We start from the raw sequence: 14,644 nt of genomic DNA, 5'->3' as shown, positions 1-14,644 counted from the left end.
ACGCTGCCCTCAGGGTCACCAGGAATATTCACTGTGTCCTCCTGTGTCACTGTTCCCTGCGAATAACACACAAGCTTCAGCTCTTCCATGTCCTCCACACAGGCAAGCTATGGGACATTTTCTAGGCACAGGGCCATGTTTCATGTAGTATAAATCTCTTAGCTACTTGTGTGAAAACTGTACTTTTTATACTAGTTTTTAAAAATATATACCAATGATAATGTTTTTAAATGTTACATCTAAGTTTCTCCATAGTGCCTGTGAGGTTTTTTGCTGAGTTGCTCACACTGGACTTGAACTTGTGATCTTCCTGTCTCAGCCTCCTAAAGTGCTAGAATTATAGGCCCACACCACCACATCTGGTTTTCCCTAAGGCAGTGACTGTGAACCTTTTAGAGCTTTCAATGATGCCAGCATCCCATTACAGCACGCATGCCACAGGTTAAGCACCAGTACCTGCCTGGCATTATTCACGGCACTGTTTTGCCCAGCAGGTGATTTTCAGAAACATGCATTTCAAAAGATTCAGCTATAGAGCTTGTGCCTTCTCTGGTGTAGTGATGGGCTGGGGTGTATTTCCCATAAGTACATTTTTAACAAAATACATCAGCGATGAACAAACACATTGAGTCTCCACTGTCTTTGAGCTTACGATAGAAAACTTACCAGCCTCCCAGTTCCCCGAAGAGGGGGGACAAACTGGCACACAAAGAAAGGACCCACTTGCAATAGGAAGAGAATGAATTTGGGATGGGTCACCTGCACTAGGGTCTATGCCAGGCGATTTAGAAGCTTTAAATCAATTCCCACTAAACCCTTGGGCGGGCTTTCCTTCAGCTGTGATAGAAGTTTTAGCCTCTTCCCAAGAGCTAGGACCCAAACCTAATTGCCTTCTGACTTTTATTTCTGTGCCTTTTCCAATATACTACAATTTTATCCAGTTCACCCATTGCTTACTGAATTAGGCACCAACTGTGATCTTGATACTCAAGAGTCCTTGCATGAGTCCACAAAGTAGCTGGAGAGGTGAAAGTTGGAATTGCATATAAAAGTAGGTGGGATTTGCCTGACCAGTAAGGATAAAAGAGAAAAACAAGCACACAGATTATTAACACGTATTACTTGCTTTCAAACTCATTTGGAACTCACAAAGTTTGCATAATTCACACAATCACACAGTGGAACATTTGCACGATCAGTTCCCATGTGCAAGTGATGCACTGGAGTCTCCTGTCTGTGAAAATGCAAGGGTGACCTGTAAGCGACTTCTCCAGTGGGGCCTGAGAGATCATTACGGGCCGGAAATGGCCTTACCATGGAGTTGTAGTCATTTGGTGCCTGCGAGGAGACAAAAAGCTGGAACTGCAGCCAGAAAGGCAGTAAAAACAGACTATTCATCCTGTCTCTATGACTTGTATTCATCACTGCAGACAACCAGGTAATTCAATTATCTGTGGCCTTGGAAGTCCGTGTCATGTGGTTTATGCGTCCTTCCTCATTCCTCTGCGGCACTGTCAGGCCTGAGGGTGGTGGCCCTGGGCTGGCTGGAGGAGGGAGAGCCCGTGGGGTGCTTGGGTGGGTGGGGAGCTGTGAAGAAGCGTCTGTGTTATTTACTCTGAACGTGATGGCAATGATTTCATGGTCCAGAATGCACTGTTCCTTGGAGCCCCCAGTAAGAATAACATCACTCACTTTTATAGCAGAACATTTTACACAAACTCTTTTGTTGGTGGAGAAAAATGCCTCGTCTGACATGACCGCAGCAGAAATCTCCTTGTGTTCTTTTTTCTCTTACTCCTGATATGCTTGTGCCATCTCCGAGAGCGTATGAAATGTGTGGCATCAGGATGGTAATGAGATGGTAGACTTTGTCTAACATCAGAATTTCAATAAGGGTGGAATTTGCCTCGGAAAAAGGACAGTGATCTTTTCACAAACACTGTCCTTTGTCCTGAGGCACATGAAATCCCCAAATCCCTAAAATATTTCATCTGAAGATAAGATAATTTCGTTCTAGCCTAAGCTGAAAAAGACAGACGGGGGGAAAAGTCATCTATCAGATGCAGCCAGGAAAGTCTTGTTGCTTAGGGAGAAGGTAAATTAAAGGCTCCTATCTTATCTGTATTTCAATTAAAATCTTATTTTTGGTTCCCGGCAATGCAACGCATTGAAGTCTTTCCAAGTTAAAACATACACACACACACACACACACACACACACACACACACACACACACACACCATTTCAGTAGGTGGATGTTAAAAAAGTCTTTACGGGCATGTTCTACATATGATATGGGCTCCTTTTCATGTGGAGGAGAAGTGACATGAACAACATTTTGAAAGAGACGGGAAACTTACAAAGGCAGGAAGGGCAAGGGCTGAATTACTCTGGTGAATTCTTTCTGGCAGCCTTTGACTTTGTGGAGTCCTTTTGGAGTATCTACAACTTGATCCCCTACACTTAGAAAATCAAAGTTAATTGGGAAAGAAAAAGCCAGAGAAAAGAGGACCATCTGTCTCCTTATCAATACCCTTTTGGAATAGAGAGTTCAGGGTTGGGCTTCTTTTCACAAAGGTGGCGAAGAGAGAGAAGCCGGTATTCAAGTTTTAAGCATGTAACTCATGCAGGTTGTTTTTATGGAAAAAATTTTTGTGGAGCCCAGTGGGCGGGACCCAGGGCTTTGTGATCAATCATCTGCTAAAGGAGGATTCAAGCATTGGATCAGTCAATTAAAAATCACAGTGAAAAGTAGGGGGATATAAACTAGTTCCCAAGGCAAAAGTAAGGCAAAGCATGGATTTTTTTGTCTTTTGGTACTCGGAATCAAACTCAGGACCTTGCACTTGTGCTCCTGAGCTACATCCCCAATCCCAAAACATGGATTACAAGTGACAGTGAATGAGCACTATGTCCCCAGGTGCTATTGTTGAGGGTCAGATAGGGCAGGGAGTGTAGGACCATGTTCTGTAATCAAGGGAGCTGGTGTAGATTCTAATGGTAATACTGCCCCTGGTGACCAGGACAGAGGTCACTCCACTTCCTCTGCATAGGACTCAGATCTGGTCCGGCAGGTTTTGTGGCCATGTGGTCATAGGTGTTACAACAGCTCAAACCAGCCACTGTAGCACAGAATCAGTATTTATATTCTTATTAAAATACCTGGAAACAACTTTTAACTCACAGGCTATCCAAAAGCAGAGAGTGGCCAGATTTGCCTGGTGGCAGTTGTTTGCAAATGTTTATTAGGATGACGGCTCAGTATCACCACCAAGTAGTCAGACCCATAGATGAAAGAAGAGAGTCAGAGAACACAGGCTCGCAATGATGAGGGCACTTTGACTCAAAATGCTGTCAAGAGGCCACATCTCGATCTGTTGAGACAGTTCGATTGCATGGGAGAGGAAGGAGGCTGTGCGCCGTGTGCAGCTAGAAACAATTATTCAAGAGAGGGATGGGCCGAGCGTAATTAAACACGTTTCTTGTTTGCAGAGCTTCACATTAGTGGAACCAAGTAGGCATTATGTCTACCAGCACCTTGCAAATGAAGAAACTGAAGCCCAGCAAAAGTTAGCTAACTTGCCAGAGGGGCCCAGAGCTGACTACGGGTGCATGCAGTGAAAACCCAGGCATGTGGGTTGCAGGGGGAGATTGCAGTCCTGAGGTAAACAAGCATATATCTGAGTATCTGCAGCCGGCTGGGCTGAGCTCACAGCAAGCCTCTCCAGGGCAGGAGTGACCTTCCTGACCCCTCTTAGGCTCAGTTTCCATGCCTGTGAAATAGAACAACAATGGTCTGTTTCTCCCAGGATGAGACGGGGGAGTAAGGGAATGTATGGTCCTTAACTGGGGCCTGACAGGGATTGCCCAATCCTCCACTCACTGTGCATTGTGTCCTATGTCTTCTCAAACCCAGCCTAACATGGGGCTTTAACACCCTTTGCTTTGTGTGACCTTTCTGTCTTTGACTTCTTCAGTCCTTCTTAGCGACAGGATTTAGCAAACAATGGTGTGCTGCTGCTTCCCTAAGCAGAAATTTCACCACACTGTAAACAGTCTTGAACAATCCCGAGGTTTTCAACAGCTCCTGGGATTCTCCCTGGAGTCCTCATTGTCTTCCTGGCCTCCATTTCATCCGGAAATGGAAGTGACACCTAGCAGGGCTCGTGGAATGCAGAACCAATGGGCCGGGAGGCACCCGGAGGGAGAGTCTCACCTGGCCCTGCCTCCGAGGATGGCAGCCGGAGCATCATCCCAGGAGCCCCCTCTCCTGTCTCTCACCTGGAGAGTCACAGCCTCTGCCAAGCCATCTCATCTCACGGGAGATCTCTGGTTATTCTAGTCAGTGAAATTCTTTGGGTTTAAGGATTTTTATTTCCTTGATTTAAAAATCAAGACCAGAACCTACAGAGAACAACCGAAGAACCTTGTTCCAAAAACTTCAGAAGTCCCCAATCTGTGGGATGAGGCTCTCATTCTTTTTTCTTTTCTTTCTTTTCCTTTCTTTCTTTTCTCTCCTCTCCTCTCCTCTCCTCTCCTCTCCTCTCCTCTCCTCTCCTCTCCTCTCCTCTCCTCTCCTCTCCTCTTCTCTCTCTTCTCTTTTCTAACTGATCTTGATGACCTTTCAAATGCTCATTCACCAATACACACCACAGAGGTTATCAGCTCTGCTTCCTGTCTTTCAAACACTTTAAGAAGCATAATTTAAGAACACAGAGCAACTTAAGCTCCAATCCCTGCTTTACAGCCAGCTAAGGCCCAGGATGTCTGGCGAGGTTGGCACAACGCCTGAGGGAATCCTTAATGCTGGAAGCAGCAGCTTGGTTTTAGCAAAACGTTATCGCCAATGCAAAGTTTACTGATTTTTGTTGTGTTGATTGATGTGATTGGTGATTACATTTCATTTACTCAGTGTTGTATTTAATATTGTTAAATGATTCTGGAATAACCTGTTTTACAAAAAGAAAAAGGAGAGGAGGAAGGAGGAGGAGAAGGAGAAGGAGGAGAAGGAGGAGAAAGAGGTGGAGGAGGAGAAGGAGGGGAAGCAGAAGGAGAAGGAGAAGAAGAAAAAGGAGGAGAAGGAGGTGGAGGTGGAGAAGGAGAAGGAGGACAAGGAGAAGGAAGAGATGGAGGAGAAAGAGAAGGAGGAGGAAAAGGAGAAGGAGAAGGAGGAGGAGAAGGACATGGAGGAGAAGGAGGAGGAGAAGGAGAAAGATTAGAGGAAGAGAGGGACAAAGAGAAGGAGAAGGAGGAGAAGGAGAAGGAAAAGAAAGAGAAGCAGCAGTGCAATTTAGTCTCTGAAACGGGGTCCACCTTCCCAGAGATAGCATGCTGCCACTCTGTACCAAGGGACAGTCATGTCACAGTGGGCACCGGCTGTGGAGCTGTGGAGGTGACACAACCCAAGAGATGGTGGCACAGTAGCTTTGGAAATCCACTGGGCCTGCTCAGGGACGCACAGAGGCACCCAACTTCTCGTAACCGTGTCCTATACAAGGACGCACAGTGATGGCAGTGCTAGCTCATTGCCCAGCACCGAGAACCTGGCTTGTTTTTGGGCCCCTGTCCAAGATGCTGCCTCCCCCACCCCTCAGGACGACAGGGAACACAGCACTGGATGGGAAGAACGGCCTCCAGCTGGAAAGCTGTGATCCATGAACAAGTTTATACCAGACTTTCCTTCTGAGCACAGGGGTGATGCAAGATGAAAGTCCGTGTCTACTTCAATAGAAAGGATTTCTTCCTGTCCATAGAAATGAAGCCCTAAGTGATCAGAAAGCCTCCTGCCGTGGTTTTATCTGTGTGATGCCTTTTGTTTTTAATTAGTGGCTCAGATTGATTTGATTTATCTTACAATTGGTAGTATTTTATATGTAGTAAAAAATGATGGTGTTCTACACGGGCTATACTGGCACGGGACACAGATGAACAGACACGACCTTCGTCCCAAATGACTCCGAGGCTGGTATAAAAGGCTCGCGGTTCCCAGGTCCTCTAGGTACCGTGTCCCTAGACTTCTCCCTTGATCCACAACACTGACCCTTCCAGGCCCAGGGTCAGTAACATTCCCATTCACAGCTTTTCAACATGTCACTTGTCACTCTGAAGAAGCAAACATCCTTTCTTGGCACATCTGTGATGCTCTCTTCACACTCGAGGGCACCTGGAGCCAGGCACCCGGGTTTATATCCCAGCGTCTCCACTTTCTGGCTCAGTCACCCTAGGCGAGAAAAGTGCAGGTGCGTCAGGTTCTTTAGCTGTGTAACGCATCTCCAGCTCGCCCTCGCCTCGTCTGGCCACTCTGAACATGAAATGCGGTCCTATGGGCCATGCCATAAGAGTCAACATCCAGCCCACTGCGACGTGGCCCACTGGGGTGCCTGGTGGCACAAGCTCCTGCAGTGGCGGGAAGGTGTCTGCAATCTGCTGTGTTTCTCTCCCCCGATATAGCCATGGAGCATGAGAAAGGAAGAAAACCGTGGAGGTTCTGTTACAAAAGCAGCAATAACAGATGCCCTCATCCAGACAGGCAAGGGTGATCAACTCCCGTCAGGGCACAAAGCTTTCTTTCCTTTGGTACAGCACTGCTCAGAGAAGAGAACTGTTCATTTATTCCTCCTGCATGTATTTATAAAACACCTACCACCCCTTCGCCCCTGTTCTACGGTCTGAGAAGAGACAGATGAAAAATACTTGTGGCATGAATGAGCTAATAAATATTCACTTTACAAAGAGTAGGGTGATTCCAGAAGACAGATCAAGTACCCAGGATATATGGCCTCTCTGCGTGACCTCTGTCATGTGTTATTTATTTTACATTATGTTTTTTTGAACTGACAAATGCTCTCTTAAAATTACAGCCACCACTCTGACTGTGTGATCTTCTAGACCACGCTTGGGTCACCTTAGCTCCTTCTGGGACCATCTGTGACTCAGAGGGGATCAAATGGGGAGACTCTTTGTAATACGCAAACCCTAGGGATTTCAGCAGCATGTGTCCCCACATCGAGTACTCCCCCACTGCATCCCTGGGCCATGGGTTGTGCTGGTGCTGGGGTGCGTTTCCAGCTTCCGCCCTTATCTCTGCTCTGTCCTGCCACATTGGCTTGGGCTGTTTGTGCTTTGATTCTTTGTGGATTCTGTTTGGTTTCTCCCCCTCAGTCCTTTCTCATGCAGTAAGCTAAGTGTTGCTTCCTCTCCAAATCCACATGTCTACATGACAGGTACAATGCATGAATTTGTTGAAAATTAGCTGCAAGGCGAGGGTATAGGGAGGTGGGACTTTTGAGAAGCCATTAGGTCACAAGAGCAGAACCTGCATGAGTGACAGCAGTGACCTTATAAGAGTGTCTTGGAGAAGTTCATTTGTCCTTCCCATCACGTAAAGTTGCAGCAAAAAGAGGCCATCTGAGAAGCAGGAAGCAGGCTGTCCCCAGCACTTGCCTCTGGGACTCTCCAGGCTTCAGAACTGTAGGGACACATTCACGGTGTTTCTGAATCCATGGTATCCTGTTACCACAGCCTGAATGGACCAGGACAGTCCCCAGGGATGACTTCTCGGTAATCCTGGATTTTCCTTCTGTCCGGGGTGGGGCACTGCCTTCCCTGTCCCCTTGTCCTCTGCTGCCCAGTCCCTCCTTCCCCGACAGCTCCCTTAGGCCAGTGATCTGCAGTGGTGTGGGCACTCTCCTAATATTTCTAAGTATTCCTTCCCCTTTTGAGCAAACAGTAGTCTATTTGGGGGCCATGTAAGTGCAGGCTAATGGGCTGTGGCAGGAAGGTGCATGCATCACTTCTAGTAAAGTGTTTATTTGCAGGTGGAGATCTTGGAATTCTCTCTCTGCTGCCTCAGCAGCAAGGATTGTTCAGCTTGAGTCGTTGAGGAGGTGAAGAACAGACCCCAGGGGCCTTGGCAAACAGGAAGCATGGGATGAAGGGAGCTCAGCTCTATGCTCTGGTATGGGGGTGAGGGATTCTGACTCCCTCAGCACAGTGAGTGTGCCCATGCAGACTGGTCAAGGTGAGCAGCACTTGCTGCACCTCTAATCTCTGCCTCTCTAGGGCTTAGAATATTCACTCATCAACTCATTCACTCATTCACTCATCCTGTGCACAGGATGTGGGCTTAGCCCACGTGAGGTTTTCTGGTGCATCAGCCACTCGCAGGTTTCTACCTCTGTGTCCTGTGGAAGATAGTGTGTGTTGAGAAACTGATGAAGTAGCTCTGGCATCTGTTGCAGTTGGAAAGTAGAAGAAAGCTGTCTACTAGAACATCTACTGCCTGGCGAGCAGGGATGGAATTAGGGGATGGTGGCAGGCAACATTATGAGCAATTGTGCTTAATGCAGGGTTCGCTTAGATTCAGCTACAGTGCCGAGTCATTTCCCAATGCTAGTCACTGCTCTGCATGCAGGAGCAGTGGAGAATATTTCTAAACATATTTCGGCTCCCTGACACCTTAATGGCATACGATAACACTCGGCCTCCCTCTTAGAAAAATGGATACTCTCATTTCTCTAAACATTGGGCCTTTACCTTTAACCATTTCCATTTAAATGCAAATTTCAATCATGTCCACCTTTCTGTGTTCCAACACGAACATACGGAAATAATAGCAGCTTGAATCCAAACTTCAGGAGGCTGGGAGCTGCTCCCTACGGGGGTCCTGGACAAGCTTAAATGGCTCCTTTTTTTCATGTACCACCATGTTGCTGAGATTAGTCTCAAAGGAAAGATTTTTGCTTTCATTAGGAGTGGCCAAATCATAAGAAAGAAAGGGCCACCATGGTGGAACTTTCTGAAATGAGACAGTTCTAGAAGCTTCTATAAGGGAGTAGCTTGTACTATCCTCATCCCTGACTCCCATAGGCAAGGCTCAGGGCCCACTAGCTCCTGAAGGACTGCGGCCTGCAATGACTGTGTAGCCTCTTTCCTGGGGGAGATTTTTGTCTCTGAGAACACACTTCTGGCTTTTTCATTGAGTCTGGTGTGAAAGAGCCCATATCAAGTGGGTCCTACCTGGGGTCCAGATAGGATTCTGAGCTCAGGCCAGGCAACGCTGGGGAAACAGCCCCATTACAGTAGGCTGAGGAGGGGGCATAGTGTTGGCAGGCACTGAGTTAAAATGGGGCTTAGCTGGGAGGATAGAAGGGAGCTGGAGGCTTTCAGGATTCCATCTCGAGAGAGAGTCAGGAGTCACCAGGACTTCAGAAGGTTCTGGAAGTTTTGTCTCTCTCAAAGAACTGAGTTTGGTGTCCACATCAGACAGTGATTTTCCCTAGCTGTGGGATTGTGGCCAGGTCCACTCACATAGGGGTCAGATTCCCAGATGTACCTCATACAGCCATGGAGAGGAAATCAGTGCTAACAACTCATGTGCAGGACCTGGAACAACCCTGGCCCTGACAGAACCTGAGAGGAAGCCAGAGAGGACACGGTGTTGGAGAGGGGACTGGTGGCCCATCACCACCATCAGCAACCCTCTTTCTGTAGAAGGACTTCCCTGGCTGGCAAGGAGAGCAGGAAGGAAGGCAGCTGCTCCACAGCCCGGCTGTCTGGGGGACAAGGACACTGCGCTGAAGAGGAAAAGGTGGCCACTGTGGTGGAGGGAAAGGAAGAAGGACAATTTTTTTTTTTTTTTTTTTATCAGTACCGGGGATTGAACTCACAACCACGCACTTGCAAGGCAGGCGCTTATGCCGCTAAGCTAAATCCCCAGCCCTCTGAAGGATGATTCTTAAGTCAGCAAGTGCTAGGCTGAGCCCAGATCCTTGGGACCACGGTCCAGAAGCTTCCTGGTGCCGTCATGGTGGAGGGGAAGGTGTGCTGAGCACCCTGTGCTCTTGGGAAGGCCGGAGGTGTCTGTCTGATGCCCCAGGACAGCTGCAGGTTGCACTGACTGAGGCCAAGAGGCGCAGCCAGAAGAACACTGAGGTTTCTCTGTGCTTTGGGGCCACGCCATGAAAGCAAATGCTGAGGGGAGCCGTCACGTGCAAGTGGGTGGCTCAGACCACGTCAAGGGAGTTAGCACAAGGAAGATGCTTTGTCAACAGGGAGGACAGAACCCCACATTAGCTCACTTTTGTCTAGAAGATGCTCCGATGAGAGAAGCCCAGAGTGGCCAAACTGTGTGGCCTGGTCAGGGGACAAGCTGAAGCAGGCAGACTTTTCCTATGACTTGAACTTTGCACTGTAATCCAGGAGACTGCCTAGCAGGGTGTGGGCTGCCTTCTGCAGGGGGTGAGAGGGCAGGTGCAGATGCACTGAGGCCACTTCCTGGCTTCAGGTAGGAGCCCAAGGCAGCCTTTGTGCTTCTAATGGGGGCCAGGTCTCTCAGATTGCCTCCTTTGCAAAGAGAATCCACTGCCTCTTGTGCCAGGGACTTGAGGATTTTCACAGAAATGGGATTCTCTTGATGGCCATGCAAGGAGTTTTCAATCTAAGGCAGGCACATGACTTGTCAACTCCCTAAGAGGCACTTGAGTATCGGGGTTGGAGGGAAGGCATGGTCCTGACAAAGGGAAGGGGACCTTGCTGTAAGATCCACACAGCTCAGAAACACATGTCCTCCTGTCTGAGTCCTTCCTCCCTGCAGGAGTAAATTCATGCTCTTTAGCAACCAGAAGTAGCAGTGAGAGGAAGTGAACTCAGCACCCAGGGTCACTGCTGGCCTTCTACCTGTGCATGATCTGGACACTTCCTTGAGCCTGGAGAAAGGCTGGGAAAGTGTGAGTGGCAGAGAGGACAGTCACAGAGGAAAAGCAGGTCAGGCGGAATTTAGACTCATGCATGGCTCGCATGTAGCTCCTTGTCCTGGGTAGTTTGGAGTCTTCCATTTCAGCATTTCTGTTCAGGCTTACTTGCCTTGGTATGGCTGAAATGAGCCTAGAGCATCTTGGCTTCCTCCTCTGTGAAATGGAGATACCAATGCCTTCCTGGCCTTGCATCCTGAGCACTAAAGGAGGGAAAGGTTTTTCTAGGAGACTACCAGCCCAGGACAATGAATGCTATTTCTTGTCCTACATACTGTGTTTCCCGGGACCTGTGGGCAGTGTCTTTTGCCACATTACCTCTGTCAATTGATTTTTGGAAGTACTACAACCCAGAAGAACTCTTCAATTGGCTCAAAGGCACATAGTAGACATGCTACTGCTCTGAGTGACCCGGGACCCTGGAGGCCAGCTTGGACCTGGTTCTCCCTGCTCCAGAGTCTGAGTCCACCCAAAGTGCTCCCATGCTGGAAAGACACTATCCCTGAAGCCTGCAGCACTTTCTGTACTGACAGTGCCACTTAGCACTGATGCACCTGCCGGCAACCTTGGGGTCAGGAGTGAGAATTGTAGGCTGCTGCTTCTGTTGGGTGCAGGGTGTTGCTGCTGCTGAGAAACCATATGCAGTGCTGGATTCACGAGCTCTGAGCTCTACACAGAACAATCCACTGCAGCACCTCCCAAAGGCTTCTCCATCAGAAATCAAGAGACCAGCAGTTCAATTCGGGGTGCCGCTTGCTTGCACTTTGTGAAGAAGATTCCCAAGTACATTGACAGAAAAATGGTTATGTTGCCAAGACAGAACCTGCATAGTTGTTCTTTATCTGAACTCCTCCATGTTGGGAAAGTTCAGATGACCTCTTCTCTTGACACCTCCCAGCCAGTGACCAGAGTGACTGAGAAATGCTGCCTTATTTAAAAATCCACTGCTTATAATTTCATTCTCTCCAGAATCTCTGCTTGATGCTCGGCATGGAGCTGCTAGTTCCCACTCATTCTATCTCAGAATAGCTTCCAGTCTAGTGGAAGAGACCAATACATAAACAGATCTCTAAGGTGCTGGGTGATAATTGCTAGAGGCCTCGAGGTCATCCAGAAGGGCACAGCTGGGCCCTGCTGGGGAAAATTTCAGATATGAGGTAGTGGCTGAGGTGAGTTTTAAAATGTAAGAACTAACATGGTGATAGAAGGGACTTGGAAAGAAATGTATTAACTTCTTTGTTTCCTTCTTAGAAAGTGTCTGAGATCATTTGGTCTATGAGTTTACTTAGCTGCAACACCTGGAGCAAAGAAATGTTTTCCTCGAATCTTTATGAAACACTTATGCTTTTGGTGAGGAGGTAACCAGTGACACTAAAATAGCCTGAGAGCTTTTTAACATCAGCCAGATTGTTCCTGGGAGCCCGGACCACAGAAAGCACTTGTGATACTCATCCAGCATCTTCTACCACCCTCTCACCCACACATATAAAATACTCATGGAGGGGCCATTACAGAGGGACAGACATAAGCGACACCCTGTAGTAGAAAGCTTGGTAGACCAAAGGTTTGAGTCTTTGTTTGAAGTCTTGACTCACCAGGTCGAGATCTTGATGATTGATAAGTGTCTGTAAAAAGGAGGTTGGTGAGAGTTGTTTTAGAAAGTCTTGGGATGAAACCCTGGGATGCCTACCCAGATCAGACTCTGCAGCTGAGTATCTCATGAATTTCAAATACCCTCCCCACCCCCACCAGCCCGGCTGCCTGGAAAGTCAGTGGTCCCCCCTAAGCAATGGAAGTGGGGGTATCTCCAGGAGGTGGCAGGGCTGGATGGGGGAGCACTTGGCCAGCAAAGGGCCCATGTGAGAGGGGACCCCACCCTCACCATGAGCCAGGAGGGCTTTGTAGACCTTGTCAGAAAGCTTCGCTAAGTGACGCGGTGTCCTAGAACAACTGACAAGCTTAGTCTGGAGTGGGCGCATGAAAGGGAACAGTGCCTATCAACTCCCACGGGGAAGTGAGGTCCCTGCCTAGGTGCTCCTGAGGATGAGGCTCACTCTCTCAACTTTGTCCCTGTCACATAGTGCACCAGAGAGTAGGCTGAAGAATCAGAGGCTCCTGAGCCTATCCAGCAGGTAAAACACAGCTGAGTGATGTATTTTGAACTGCTTCGGGCCTGAAAAGTGAGCCAAGGTGACATGTTTTCTGCAGAGGCTGCTCTGAGCACGCATCCTGGTCAGACAGCTGTGAGAGGGACAGGTTTTCAGTGGGGGAGGGGTGGAGAGGGGTGGGAGAGGGTTGCGGGAGGGTTGGAAACGATGGGGGTGCACCTGAAAGACCACAGCTGCTGGGGACACAAGACTTACAGTGAACACTGAAAAACACCCAGTGTCCACCGAAAAGCCAAACAGACCTAGCAGGATGCTGTGTACCTGCTCCAGGAGGTTATGAGCTTCTCAGGACCAGAGCTCCGGCTCCGTGCTCGGTGTGGGCCGGTGCAGGGGCGATCGGATGCAGGGAACCAGAAACCCCTGTGTGCACTCAGCACCGCGCCCCACCTCTCTTCCTCATCATCACCAGGCCCCCAGCTCTTTCCTGTCCCTGCAGGGTACCCTCCCAATGCTCACCATGGCCTGTGCCCTTTTTTAAATTTTAAAATAAGAAAAGAATAAAACGATAGTATGGAATATCAAAACACAGTACTAGGAGATTAACAATGGTTAATATACTCAGTATTGTTATCTTCAGAGATCTTGTGCCCAGATCACAAGATACAGGCATGAAAAATGTGATCAAACAAAGAAAGCACAAAAGTGTTCTTTTTGATGAACAGATTAGCAGTATACATATTTGTGTGTGTAGTACTTTCCTTTCTCTATTTTGTTCTTTCCCCATCCCAGTGGTTCTTTCCTTTTGAGCACTTTCTTCCTCTTTCACTTTCTCAATAGCTGTTTTACATTTTGGATGTTATTTACTCTTTCAGTTTTTACACTAGGGAAACAATAGGATATGTACACAGGGGAGTCTGATTTATTTCACTTAGGACTATGGTCTCAAGTTGTATCATTTACCTCTAAAAGCCTTCAGTTTATTCTTCTTTATGGCTGAGTAGTACTCCATTGTATAAAAATTCCACATCTTTTTTATCCATTCCACCATTGATGGGTTTTTGTTTACAAGCTTTAGCTATTACAAATTGTGCTGCTATAAACATGGCTATACAAATATCACTGTGGTAGGATGTTTTCAATTCTTCTGGGAGAATACCCAGAAGGGGAATAACTGGATCAAATGAGACTCCTAATTCTAGTTTTTTGAGGAATCCTCACATTGATTTCCACAGTGATTATGCCTGTCCACACTCCCACCAGCAGTGGAGAAAGGTTCCCTTGTCCCCCGCCCAGCCACATTTCTATTGGTTGTTTTCTTGATGATAGCCACTCTTTCTGGAACGAGATGGAATCTCAGTATAGCAATAAATACATGAAAAAATGATCACCATCACTGGTGGTTTGAGAAATGCCTGTTCCCTTCTTATCAGTTGACTTCACCTCAGACTTTGGCCAGCTGCCTCAAGGGGCCACCTCGTATCTCTGGGAGGCTGTCTCTTGTCACTCTGACCCAGAAGTCAGCTGATGGTACAGACACATTGTAATTTTATCATCTGTCCCCCACACTTCTCTGGAATATCACCTGCATCAGAGCAATGGCTATGATAATCCTGTGGACCTCTGCTTGCCCAGAAATTAGTACAGTGAAAGACACATTGCAGGGGCTCCATAACTACGGACAGAAAGTTACGTGACTCTGTCACCCTCCAACAGCTTTTATGTTTGGAGAATAGAGCTCACCCCAGGGCCTGGCTCTTGACAAATATCATTGCCAGTGTTTGGGTT

This window comes from Cavia porcellus, unplaced genomic scaffold, assembly GCF_034190915.1.
Source record: "Cavia porcellus strain 051 isolate PalLab524CR breed Dunkin Hartley unplaced genomic scaffold, mCavPor4.1 scaffold_31, whole genome shotgun sequence".
In the NCBI taxonomy this organism is placed as follows: Eukaryota; Metazoa; Chordata; class Mammalia; order Rodentia; family Caviidae; genus Cavia; species Cavia porcellus.
The sequence above is the reverse complement of the archived record's forward strand: the minus strand, read 5'-3'. Positions refer to the sequence as shown.